Genomic DNA, 13,493 nt, shown 5'->3' on the forward strand with positions numbered 1-13,493 from the left:
CAGAGCAGGCTCATGCTGCTGGGAGATCCATGCTGGATGTGGAGGTTAGGAGACCCAGAGCAGGCTCATGCTGCTGGGAGATCCATGCTGGATGTGGAGGTTAGGAGACCCAGAGCAGGCTGCTGCTGCCTGGGAGATCCATGCTGGATATGGAGACCCAGAGCAGGCTGCTGCTGCCTGGGACATCCATGCTGCATGTGGAGGTTAGCAGACCCAGAGCAGGCTGCTCCTGCCTGGGACATCCATGCTGTATGTGGAGGTTAGCAGACCCAGGGCAGGCTGCTCCTGCATGGGACATCCATGCTGCATGTGGAGGTTAGCAGACCCAGGGCAGGCTGCTCCTGCCTGGGACATCCATGCTGGATGTGGAGGTTAGGAGACCCAGAGCAGGCTGCTGCTGCCTGGGAGATCCATGCTGGATATGGAGACCCAGAGCAGGCTGCTGCTGCCTGGGACATCCATGCTGCATGTGGAGGTTAGCAGACCCAGAGCAGGCTGCTCCTGCCTGGGACATCCATGCTGTATGTGGAGGTTAGCAGACCCAGGGCAGGCTGCTCCTGCATGGGACATCCATGCTGCATGTGGAGGTTAGCAGACCCAGGGCAGGCTGCTCCTGCCTGGGACATCCATGCTGGATGTGGAGGTTAGGAGACCCAGAGCAGGCTGCTGCTGCCTGGGAGATCCATGCTGCATGTGGAGGTTAGCAGACCCAGAGCAGGCTGCTCCTGCCTGGGACATCCATGCTGTATGTGGAGGTTAGCAGACCCAGGGCAGGCTGCTCCTGCATGGGACATCCATGCTGCATGTGGAGGTTAGCAGACCCAGGGCAGGCTGCTCCTGCCTGGGACATCCATGCTGGATGTGGAGGTTAGGAGACCCAGAGCAGGCTGCTGCTGCCTGGGAGATCCATGCTGGATATGGAGACCCAGAGCAGGCTGCTGCTGCCTGGGACATCCATGCTGCATGTGGAGGTTAGCAGACCCAGAGCAGGCTGCTCCTGCCTGGGACATCCATGCTGTATGTGGAGGTTAGCAGACCCAGGGCAGGCTGCTCCTGCATGGGACATCCATGCTGCATGTGGAGGTTAGCAGACCCAGGGCAGGCTGCTCCTGCCTGGGACATCCATGCTGGATGTGGAGGTTAGGAGACCCAGAGCAGGCTGCTGCTGCCTGGGAGATCCATGCTGCATGTGGAGGTTAGCAGACCCAGAGCAGGCTGCTCCTGCCTGGGACATCCATGCTGTATGTGGAGGTTAGCAGACCCAGGGCAGGCTGCTCCTGCATGGGACATCCATGCTGCATGTGGAGGTTAGCAGACCCAGGGCAGGCTGCTCCTGCCTGGGACATCCATGCTGGATGTGGAGGTTAGGAGACCCAGAGCAGGCTGCTGCTGCCTGGGAGATCCATGCTGGATGTGGAGACCCAGAGCAGGCTGCTGCTGCCTGGGAGATCCATGCTGGATGTGGAGACCCAGAGCAGGCTGCTGCTGCCTGGGAGATCCATGCTGGATGTGGAGACCCAGAGCAGGCTGCTGCTGCCTGGGACATCCATGCTGCATGTGGAGGTTAGCAGACCCAGAGCAGGCTGCTGCTGCCTGGGAGATCCATGCTGGATGTGGAGGTTAGGAGACCCAGAGCAGGCTGCTGCTGCCTGGGAGATCCATGCTGGATGTGGAGGTTAGCAGACCCAGGACAGGCTCATGCTGCTGGGACAAGACCCAGGACAGGCTGCTGCTGCTGGGACATCCATGCAGCATGTGGAGGGGAGAAGAAGCAGGGAAGAATGATGTGGAGAGCATGCCCACGATGGGGCCTCTTTCCTGGGTAAAACTGCACCCTGATGTAAAGATTCTGCACCCTTATGTCAAAAAACGGGGCCTGTCCCCTAAGATGGGTTAGGGCACTGATGCCATATATTATGGCAGTCTCATGACCAGTCCATGTCTTCTGTCAAGCAAATTGCTAATAAGTTAGTAAATCCCTACAGATATCCTTTATGAATTTAGATACTGAACTTTGTTTTTTTTTTTAAACTCAGATTAAGAGAAACAGTTTAGATTTAACTTTTCAGACAGGCATTCTGAATCCACGACTGCATCTACTGAGCTCATCTGTGGTCCCATCATGGTCTGATTATGAAACAAAGATGCAAGGGCATAGGTTTGATTTGAACTTTGGCAGGGACACCTACAAACAAACCTTCCCTGGTCTGATGTCATTGGTCCTATGCAATATGCATGCTCCTAGTTTTTGATGCTTGACTTGAGCGTCAGGGCGCGTTTTGTCTGTCTAAAGAGAAAATCAGCATTTCCTGCAAAATTTTATAACCACAACACACACTAGATGCTGTTTGTTAATGTTTAAAGCATCACAGGATCTGGTGAATGTCGAATTGGGACTTTTTCCATTTGAACAACCAGCAACAGAGACAGGCGGCCAATATGTGCCTATTAATCCAAATATAGTCAAAATATGTCTGTTGTCTAGATTTATCCTATATTTTCTTTAGAATATATAGAAATGCACAGATATAAACCCCACCCTTTTTTTTATCTAAGATACTCTGTCTGAATTATAAAACAGCAAAATTATACATTCAATTTTACATTTGACAGATACATTTATTGTATTTACTCTGCACTGGAAGTTGAAGTGTAACTGATACTAACAGCATTTCAAATATTAAATTCAAATTTCAACAAATGTACAATTGGGTTGTAGTTGCTCTGTGTAGCCCATTTCATGTAATTTATCTTAACATTCCAAACGCATTTCTTATATCATATATCTGAAATGTATATAACAGCTTCTCCTTACCTACATCTTCTCAGACAACTAATTATTTCCCTAACAATAGTGAGTTGTCAATGTTTAAATGTGCAGTAAATCTTAATATATAAGCAGCATGGAGGACCCAATACTGTACGTTGAGTAAGATGGGTCACACCAAAACTGAATTGTTACATAAGTGGCTGTCCATTTCATCATTGAAATAAGAACATATTAATATACTATTGGAATATACTAGTACGACTATTAAAGACCAAAAACATGACTGTTAGGTTAATTGGCTTCTCCAAATTGTCCTTAGGTGTGAATGATTGTTTGTCCTGTTTGTCTGTTTGCCCTGCGACAGACTGGCGACCTGTCCAGGGTCTACCCCGCCTCTCGCCCAGTGAACGCTGGAGATAGGCACCAGCATCCCCCGCGACCCCATGAGGGATAAAGCGATTTGGAAAATGGATGGAATGGATGGATGGACTATTAAAGAACAGCAGATTAAACTTTAAGATATGTAAAGGCCTATATTAAATTCATTTTGCGACCACATCAACAGATTAAATAATTGCTTAGTTTTTTGGTGTACCAAATTACTCTTGTAATGATGTAATATTTTATGGGCTAAGCCCCTGATGATGAGAATGTCTACCTCTGCTTCTGGTTTGTACTAATTTACTAATGGACAGTGTGGAAATCTATGTACAATAAAACCAATGTAACTCGTGTTCCTCTGTTTTATTTGTCTTTATCCTAATTCTAGAAGTAGAAATTGTCATGTTTTTTAGATGCTTAGCCAACATGCAGATACGAACGGGAGACCAAAACACAGTTTTAACATGTTTATTAAAGGAAAGTGCAGACAAAGGAACGCGGCTACAAGTAGCCTGGACGAGGCCTGAACGTCGGAGCGGGACTGACTGTAAAAGGAGAGGGGAGATAATGAGCAGAAGGCAAGAACCAGGAATGTGTCCAATAGTGTGTTGCTTACCATTAGCTGGGGAGATCTAACCGGGAGGAAGGAAACGCAGAGGGAACCCTGTGAGCCTACGCTAGCAGGTGTTGGTGGTTGGTGGCTGGCGAGAGACCCGAAGCAGGCGGGAGCGACAGACGGATTAACCAGAGTTCAGTAATTTCAGGTGTGCCAGTTGAATCCGGTAGGGGTAACCTCAAGCCCGACTTGGTAATGCCAAGGGAGTATGAGGGGGAGAGCCAGAGCAGAATCTGAGCGAGGAATTTCCCCTGGGACGAATCTTCTGCAGGACTCCGAGACATGTGAGTGCATCCACACACAATAACTGTGACAAAATAGGAGATCCAAAATTAGTCCAAAGTCGAAAAGGCACAAAGACTTACAAGCAGGTTTCCAAGAGCTTGGTCAGAAGCCACGTCGTACCACAACTGGTTTAAGGCTCTGGCTTCTTCCATCTGTCTTTGCTCTGCTTAAGAAGCCAGAGGAAGCTGCTTCTAACGAGCCGCATGCCCCCTCAGCCAGCACAACCATCTGTGGAAAAAAACCAGAGCAGGACAACACAGAGAACCCTGACACTATCCAGAGAGCCAGACCCTCTGACCGGGTTGGTATTGGGGGGCTGGTCTTCGGCGTCGGTCGGCGAACCTCTTACTCCGCTCTGCGTCGCGGGTAAGAGCTGTGATGGTGGCTTTTCAGATGTCTTGGCAGTGGGCTATGTATTAATTTACGGAGGTGAAGGGGATCTTGAGTTCGACAGTGGGCAGGAGTGGGGGTTGGTAACCAAGGGATACTTCAAACGGGGAGAGACCTGTAGAGGCGGAAACGTAGGAATTCAAAGACAGTTAAATTAAAAGACAGACAGGCAATGACTGAGCTGCAGTCTGCTGAGTCGCTGTATCGGCAGCATGTGCAAATGCTGACTAATCAGCTGAAAAAGCTGTGGCCCAGGTGTCTGTGTTAACAAGGAAAAAACAGGGGAAAAAACCCCGCCGTTTTCCTCCAAAAAAAGTCTGTTCGTTTGTAGCTGGATTGGGGTCTGGGTGGGATCCCGAAAGCTGGGACGGTAATATGTGGGACGATGAGGAGGACAGTGATTCTGGAGGTCCTCCAGATCCACGTCCTTTCCCTCCATTGGGGGTTAAACCCGTCGTCCGAAGGAGAAGAGAGCAGCAGCATATACCCGCAGCCTTCCGGCAGCGGCTAGATTCTCAAGGTAATGATGTGCTTGATGCTGCGGGACAACCTGTTATGGAATGGGTGGAATAGCCGCAACCGCCGGCAGTTTCACAGACCATAACAGAAGATTACTCGCAGGATGAAGATGCTCATATCACTAAAAAACTAAGGCAGCATCCGGGTGAACCCACTGATCTATGGGTGGCTCGATTGCTGGATGAAGGTGCAGAACAGATTGAAATAGATCACGGAGATGGCATGACATTTGGTGGCCTGAGCACTGATAGGAATGTAAATGCTAATTATAGGCAGGAAGTGAGAAATTTGGGGGATCAGGCGAGATTATTGTTTAACGTGTGGTCTGAGGCAATACGAGCAACATGTCCCTATGTATCTGATTGGCCCGAAATTTCTGGACAATGGTTAACATTAAAGGAATGTGTGCAGAAGCTGACGAGGCTGTGTGTGCGTGATCTGTTACCAGTGGGGATGGTGGCTGGATATCAGCAAGTGGCTGTTCCGAAGGTGGTGAGAGATCAGTTGATTATAACTGCCCCACAGCATTATCGGGCAGTTATGCTTACTGTGATGCTGGGAGCTCCAGATACCCCGATGAAAACCATTAAGGCTCGAATCATGGAGCTGGGGAATCTGGGAGAATGGGGCAAGCAGGAGGAATGCAGACCACAAGTTCAACAAACTCCGGTCCGCAGGCCGCAAAGGGAGCGGGGAAGAAATGAACAGGGTCCACCATGTAGCATGTTGTGGAGAGCACTGATTAATGCTGGGGTGCCTGCTTCAGAGATACACGCATTACCTACTGATGAGTTGAGACAGATGTGTCAAAGGAGAGGCTTCAAAGTTAACTGTGCAGGATTTGGTGCTGAGCTGGACCCATTAAATTCTTTGATTCAGCTGTTGCGAGAGGCGATTCATCCCACACCATCGGCTCCACCTGCTGAAGAATCTGATTCTGTTGTGCGCAGAAAACCTGCTAAGGTGGTTGAGATTAAGGTGTCAGAGTCTGAGGAATCCTCGGGCAAAGAGGTGAAAGTAAGGAGAGTGAGAAAAAGGAAAAGAAAGAACAAAGATAGAAGGAGGAGTAACATGTACCCTGATCTGACGGATCTGATGGAGTTTAACTAGGATGAAGGCCGAGCCCCGCCAATTCGGATCACAAATTGGTCAACTGATGATATAAGACCACATGTTGAATTGGAAATTTATTGGAAAAACACAAATGTTCAAAAGGTAGTGACCCTTGTAGACACAGGGGCGGAGGCCACATTGATTTATGGAAATCCAGATAAATTTAAAGGGCCACTTGTACCTCTCAGTGGTTTGGGAGGAAGAGTAATTCTGGGAAAGCTGTAACCTTACCGTTAAAGGTAGGACAGGTACCTATTAAAAAGTATTCTGTTCTAGTAACACCAGTGAAAGAGTGGATCCTTGGCATGGATGTGTTGGCAGGGATGACATTGCACCTTCCACAGGGGAGGTTTAAGTTTGGAACAAAGCGTCCTTTGGATGTTAAAACAGTGCTGGTTGAAAAAGTAAAGATGAAGCCTTTTCAGTCAATACCAGTAACAGTAACTCATGTTTATGCTCATACCAAAAACACAGACTCTGAAGCTCTACACAACCGGTATATCGATCGGGTTGTCAGGGGAATGAAAGCTGACAGAGAGTCTAGTGTGGGATTGGCCACTTGGGCACATCAAAAGGCAGGACGTTGGGGAATCCAAGGAACCAAGCAGTGGGCCCAGGACAGGGGCATTGATTTGCAAACAGATGATGGCACACATTTTACTGGGAAACTAGTAAAAGACTGGGCGCAAGAATGACATGTGGAATGGATTTATCACATTCCATATTATCCACAGGCTGCTGGGCTGATTGAGAAGATGAAAGAATCATTGAAAAAAAAAATTCTGATAATCATGACTTAACAGATTGGAAGCCTAAATTGATGCAAGCATTGGCCCAATTGAATAATAGGCCAATTGCTCCAGGGGCAGTCTTACTGTCTCTGCATTTGACAAACTGAGAAACCGCTCAGGATTATATGTGTGTATAAGAGAAAAAATAAATGAATAATAAAACTTGTGATTTTATCTGAATTGAAAATTTATTAATGTATATGTAAATGCTTAATACAGGAGTTAAAAATATTTCAGCATGAAATTTACCTACATTTATTCACACATTTGTTTATACATTGTGTAAACATTAGGCATTTTATGGCACAAGGATGTGGTCATTCCAATTCTGAAAAGTGCCTGAAAAAGAAAAATTTTATTTGGGAAGAAGCACAGCAAAGAGCATTAGATTTGGCTAAGAAAGCCACACAACAAGCTGTGTCAAAGGGAAAGATGATGTCCGGGCCTGTGGAGTTGCAGGTCTCAGCTGTTAATGACAATAAAAGTGATTGATGGGGATTATCAAGGAGAAAATCCCTTGGTAATTGAGAAAGAAGAAAAACTAGCACAACTGCTAGTGGAACCCTGTGAAATGACACAGGTTCAAGGGGTAGCTGCCCCCACAAACATCACTGTAAGAGGAACAGGGGGGTTTGGCTCAACAGATAAACCAGGAGCCAAAGTTTGGGTGAGACAGGAAAATGGTCCACCTAGACCAGCTGAAATCATTTCTCAAGGGAATGATGCAACAGTGTCAGTATTTTACTCAGGGGAGGAAAAAATTGATAAATGTTATGTAGTAGAAAACTAATCAAATTCTTTTGTCTTATAGCAATAATAATTTTGATTTCAGATCCATGTTTCCGTGGGATCTGCTGATTGGACGACCCGAGGGACAGCGCGATGGCGGACGTCCCAAAGCGTGGGAGGCACCACAGGGCTGGTGCAGGATTTGGGGCCATCATCCTCCGTGTCCTCGCTGCCATGGTCCTGCTGGCACACCTCTGTTGGGCAGAAGCAACAGGCCGGATCCTGAAATAAGTGGTTCAGCCGTATCAACTGTGATGGGGAGACAGCATGTGCAACGGAATCCAGGATGACTACACATGCTCTCGGTGGCGTGTAGGAAGCATACCAGTAGTCTTCAAGGGATGTAACGTTAAAGTGGTTTCAAGGAGAGGTTTGTCCCAATATAAATCATCTACAGAACGAGCGTGTAAGAAGACACACACTCAAATTGCACCTGCTGCACACACTTGTCAACAAATGGCACAATCGAGGATAACAAATAAAGTTTACTGGAAAGTGAACTGCCAACATGCACTAGGACGAAACGTGCATGGTGGGACACTTTGCTTGGTGGAACAGGTACTGTGTTAAGTGTTTCCAACGCTTTTTGACAATAACATAACAAGAACTATGTTATTAAACACTGGACAGCATGCATCAAGAGCTGTTCATCAGGTTGGATTATGGATGCCTACTGTTGTAACATCACAGGAGGAAACTGCAAAGGTCTTCTTTAAAGAACTGAACTGGCAATTAAAAATGTGGAACACGACAGCAGAAGTGTTATCAAACATTTCTGTAGCTTTGAACTGGACTGTATGTAATGTACAAATGATACATGCTCATACGCAACAAGAACAGTTTAAGCGTGTGGTTATTATCGGAAATTTCCACGAATGGAGACAACTATGGAACATTAGTAGTAATAGTTGGTTACAACTACAACCACAGAAGACCTATTGTAATGCTACTATGTGTGAAGGTGATTGGACGCAATATGATGTTACCACTAGTACTACTGTCTGTCATTATTATATATTGCCCGTAGTGACTGTACAGAGGTATTGGTATTTGAAACTGGATGGTGATTGGTTTGGCCCACAGACATCCATGTTTAACCGGAGACGAGGTGTTATGTGATTGGACTCATGAACCTGCTAGAGAAACAATAAAGAGTCATCCTCAATTACCTCAGGTGCCTTTCGTTGGGTGTTTTGATGTATACATCTGGAGTTGGAATAACGTGACCTATCAATTAACCAATTTCACTATCTCCCTGGATTGGTTCAAATGCGCATTGAATCAGTCTACGGAACTAAATTGCTTAGTTAAATCACACAGGTCCAACATTTCCAGCTTAAAGGTGTCTACATTTATGGCCCAAGGCAAGGTTTTGCATGCGGCTAAATTAATAGAGCAATCATCTGCACATCATTGGTGGGACATTTTTAATGGAATGTCTGTTACTACTCGAAACTATGTAGTAGCTCCTTTGCTTTTGCTTATAATTGTTATTATAGTGTTAACCTTATGTAATGTTTGAAGATTATAATCAAAAAGTGGAGTGGGATGGAAAGGATAACTTTGCTGATGAAAATAGACCTTGGGGATGGTTTTTCCAAAATTAGGTTTTGTCTTTGACAAAACCTAATTTTGGTTTTGTCTTCAACGCCCTCAGTCGTTGAAATCAGCCGTGGGTTGTATGGACGCCCGGCCGCGTGGATTGCTCTCTAACCGGACTGATCGACTTCCCAGTCCTAACCATGGTAAGAGATGGAACAACACGCCTGTTTGAAAGCTTGCCAGGCTTTAAGTGCTTGCTACTTTGCTTGTGCGAAGTGCTTGCTGTTTTGTGTTGCTGTGTTCTGTGGGGATTAATAAATGTTTGCCTTATATTCTAACAGAAACAGTGTTTGAGTCCTTATTTGTGTTTGCCGATCTCTCCCGATCCTGAAATAAACATTTCATTAAACACAAAGTCAGGGTCTAGCCGTAGGGCCTGGTTGATCCTGTACTCTAAGTCCCACTGCAAAGCCCCAACAGAACATGAGGGAGGTAGTATCAGTTCCGGCTCCCTTTCCTGTTCATGAGGAGACAACTGGCGAGAGAGGGCAAAGGGTTTGATGTTTCTAGATCCGGGCCTGTAGGTTATTGAGAGATTGAATCTTGAAAAGAACAGTGACCAGCGGGCTTGACGAGAGTTGAGACAACGAGCAGACTGTAGATATGAGAGGTTCTTGTGGTCCATATAATGATGGGCTGCTCGGATCCCTCAAGCCAATGCCGCAACTCCTCTAAAGCCAACTTAATAGCTAACAGCTCACGATAACCAACATCGTAATTACGCTCTGCTGGGGATAGGCATTGCGAAAAGAAAGCACAAGGATGGAGTTTGTTATCTGAATCTGATAGTTGAGACAAAACCGCGCCTACCCCGGTGTGTTAGAGGCATATATCTCTAGGCATCTATCTCCCCAACATCCTGCCTTTTGATGTGCCCAAATGGCCAATCCCACACTAGACTCTCTGTCAGCTTTCGTTGCCCTGACAACCCCAACCCCATGTTGGTGAACCCTGTTCTAATGGGTTCAAGGTTTGTAGAGAAAAGTTGCAGTGTTGCTGTGCCAGGGTCATTTTTCTTGGAAGAATTATCACAGCCGCTGGTGTGGGGATCACAGACAGTCACAAACAGAGTATCCTCGCCCATCCAAAGCCGCACACGGTACGTGAGATGATGTCCTTTTTGGGCATGGCACACTACAGCACTAAGAACTATGTTCCTTACTACACTGCACTTGTAGCCCCCATGCGGAAACTCACAGAAGCAGGACACGGTCATCTGAAAGCACCATTATTTTGGACAAATGAGGCAGAACAGGCATTAATTTTTCTGAAACAGTACCTGAATGAGGCTTCAGATTTGGCATCCCCTAATTTAACAAAGATGTTTGAGCTTGATGTGTAGGAGGAAAATGGTTTTGTTTCATCGGTTTTGTGGCAAACCTGGTACTATGTCGTTATAGCACTAAGTTGGAACCAGTGGAAAAGGGACATCCAACATGCACCATGGCTCTGTGTGCAAATCGCTAAAGAATTAAAGGGAACATCTCACATCACTCGTGGCCAGGGTGTCAGGGTTCACACTAACCACGCTGTTGTCAGCTATATTTCTAGCAGCAGGTTCACATTAGGCAAGCAACGTACGGGCGTCTGCAAAAGCACTGGTAAGGGATGAAATTAACATCTTCCCTTCCTTTTTGATAGAACCGTTTCAGGCACCATTGACATTTTACGGATGTACACAGCCACTCTACCCCACCAGGGGGTATTGTTGCCTCTTATGCTGTTGTCTGAAACTCTGCTGACCTCAACCCTGTCGCTGGTGACTCATGGCACATCTTGGAAGCCAAAGTCATCCCATCTGTGGCGGAAATAATCGCTGTGATCCAAGCTTATGTTCTGCATGAAGGTAAAAAACTAAACATCTACACTTGTTTGGCCTACGCAGTAAGAACAATGCATGTTGACTTAAAACATTGGTTAAGAACAGATTTTTTAACCACGGCGGGTTAAACCTGTTAAACACATCGATTACATGCTGCGCTTGAAAGAAGCCTTGGCAAAACCTGACCGGGAGCCGTCGTTAAGTGCGTGGGTCATCATTCTGGGACTTCTAAAATAGTTATGGGAACAACGCTACTGATGCGGCCACAAAGCAGTGGCAGGTTTATAAGAAAACCGTAAAAGCTACAACACAGCTGGTTCAGTCTCCCGTTATGGGGCATTGGAGGTCATTGACATGCAAAAAGCTGCAGCAACTGAAGTGAGAAAGGCATGGATCGAAATGGGCGCAACACAGGATAAAGAAACTGGTGTGTGGAGGTCACATGATGAGAGACTTTTGGCCTCCTCAGCGCTTTTGTTGCTTCTTTGTGAAGAAGCAGATCATAGGGGCCCACCAGTCCAGTCACAAGATGTTTGGACTGATAGGTCAGATATGGTGGCACCCTTTCCTCACTAATGTTTGTAAATATTTTGTAAATACTTGCCCCATTATAACCCAAAACTAACATTGAAAGTTGGAATGGGTGCTTTTCCGATCCCCAGCAAACCTTGGCAGGAGGTTGTTATTGATTTTGTGGACATGGGAAAAGACAACAGGGTGAAAGGATGTAGATATTTGCTTGTTTGTGTTGACACTTTCACTACTCCCACCAAAACAGAATCTGCACGAGAAGTCATTAATTGGCTAATTAATGACCTGATCCCACGTTATGGTGTTCCATTTGCATTCGTTCAGATAACGGAACACATTTCACATCAGACTCCTTAAAACAAGTGTACAAGTACTTTGGGATCAAACAGAAGTTTGGGTCATTGTATCATCCAGCCCTCTCAAGGGCTTGTTGAGAGGACCAATCGCACAGTCAAAGATCATTTGGCCTAAGATTTGTGCTGATAATGGGATGACATGGCTGGCAGTGCTGCCCTTGGTGATTCAATTCAATTCAATTTTATTTATATAGCGCCAATTCATGAAACATGTCATCTCGAGGCACTTTACAAAGTCAAAATCAATCATATTATACAGATTGGTAAAAAATTTCCTATATAAGGGAACCAGTTGATTGCTTCAAAGTCCCAACAAGCAGCATTCACTCCTGGAGAAGTGTAGAGCTACAGGGAGAGTCGTCCTGCATTGTCCATGGCTTTGCACCAATCCCTCATGAGCAAGCATGAAGTGACAGTGGAAAGAAAAACCACCCATTAGCGGGGAAGGAAAAAACCTCCAGCAGAAGCAGGCTCATGTATGAAAGTTGTGATGTGGGTGATGTTCTAAATTAGATCATCACCGACTGATCGCATGGGATTGTCTCCCCATGAACTTTTGACAGGAATGACTATGCCCTGCCCTTTCACTTCCTCCATCCAGCCCGGCTGTCAGCCTAGTTGGATTCACAGAGGGAGGAACTAACGCATTATGTCCAACAGTTGCAGTCTGCTGTGAAGTTTTTGTCTCACAACATACAGGAAGCCCTGATAGAGAACCAAAGGAGAGGCTCGGAGCAGATTGCCCTAGGAGAGTGGATTTACAGAAATGTGTTCCACAGATCTTGGAAAGATCCCAGGTGGATTGGACCTTTTAAGGTGGTAAGCTCACCACTTACAGTTTGAAGGTCTGGCTTGATGAAGCTCAGACCAAGGTACACAGATCTTGGCACAAATCACACTGTAGAGAGGCCACCCCATCTTGGAGAGGAACCTCAGACAAATCGGAAAGTTTGAGGGACATTGGAGAAGACATTGAGGAGTAAGAATGTTGTTGTGCAGCAGCAAAACACTCATGGAGGTCTGTTCGGTTTGATTTAAATTTTTGTTATTTCAGGTTTAATCTGTGCTGATCAAGTTAACTATGATAACACAACCTCCCACGTGGTTACTTCTGTGCCGATTGAGCATAGAGCAAAGCGTGACGCTTCTCCCTGGAAGACATTCTGATCCTGTATCAAATATTATGGAGGTTTAGAGTTTAACTACACCCTAGGTAGTTTGGTAACTTTCCAATTTGATCTCTGTGACGTCATCGATTGTGGGGAGGGACCCTACATCCTAGAGGGGTTTATGACATCTACATGTGTCACTTCCTGTATGGTGCTACTACTGGGGGCACATGATGTCCTTGGAGGAGTTATGTGGGTGGAATACTGGCCAGGGGGAGTTATCCGTCATCATGTCAGAAAGTGGAAAAAATTCCGTTCCTCGGCGTGTTAGGACAACTCGTTCCTGTTCCCCGGCGTGTTAGAACGTCCTCCGTTCCTGTTCCCGGCGTGTTAGAACGTCATCCGTTCCTGTTCCCCGG

The sequence above is a fragment of the Fundulus heteroclitus genome, unplaced genomic scaffold, assembly GCF_011125445.2.
Source record: "Fundulus heteroclitus isolate FHET01 unplaced genomic scaffold, MU-UCD_Fhet_4.1 scaffold_796, whole genome shotgun sequence".
NCBI lineage: Eukaryota > Metazoa > Chordata > Actinopteri > Cyprinodontiformes > Fundulidae > Fundulus > Fundulus heteroclitus.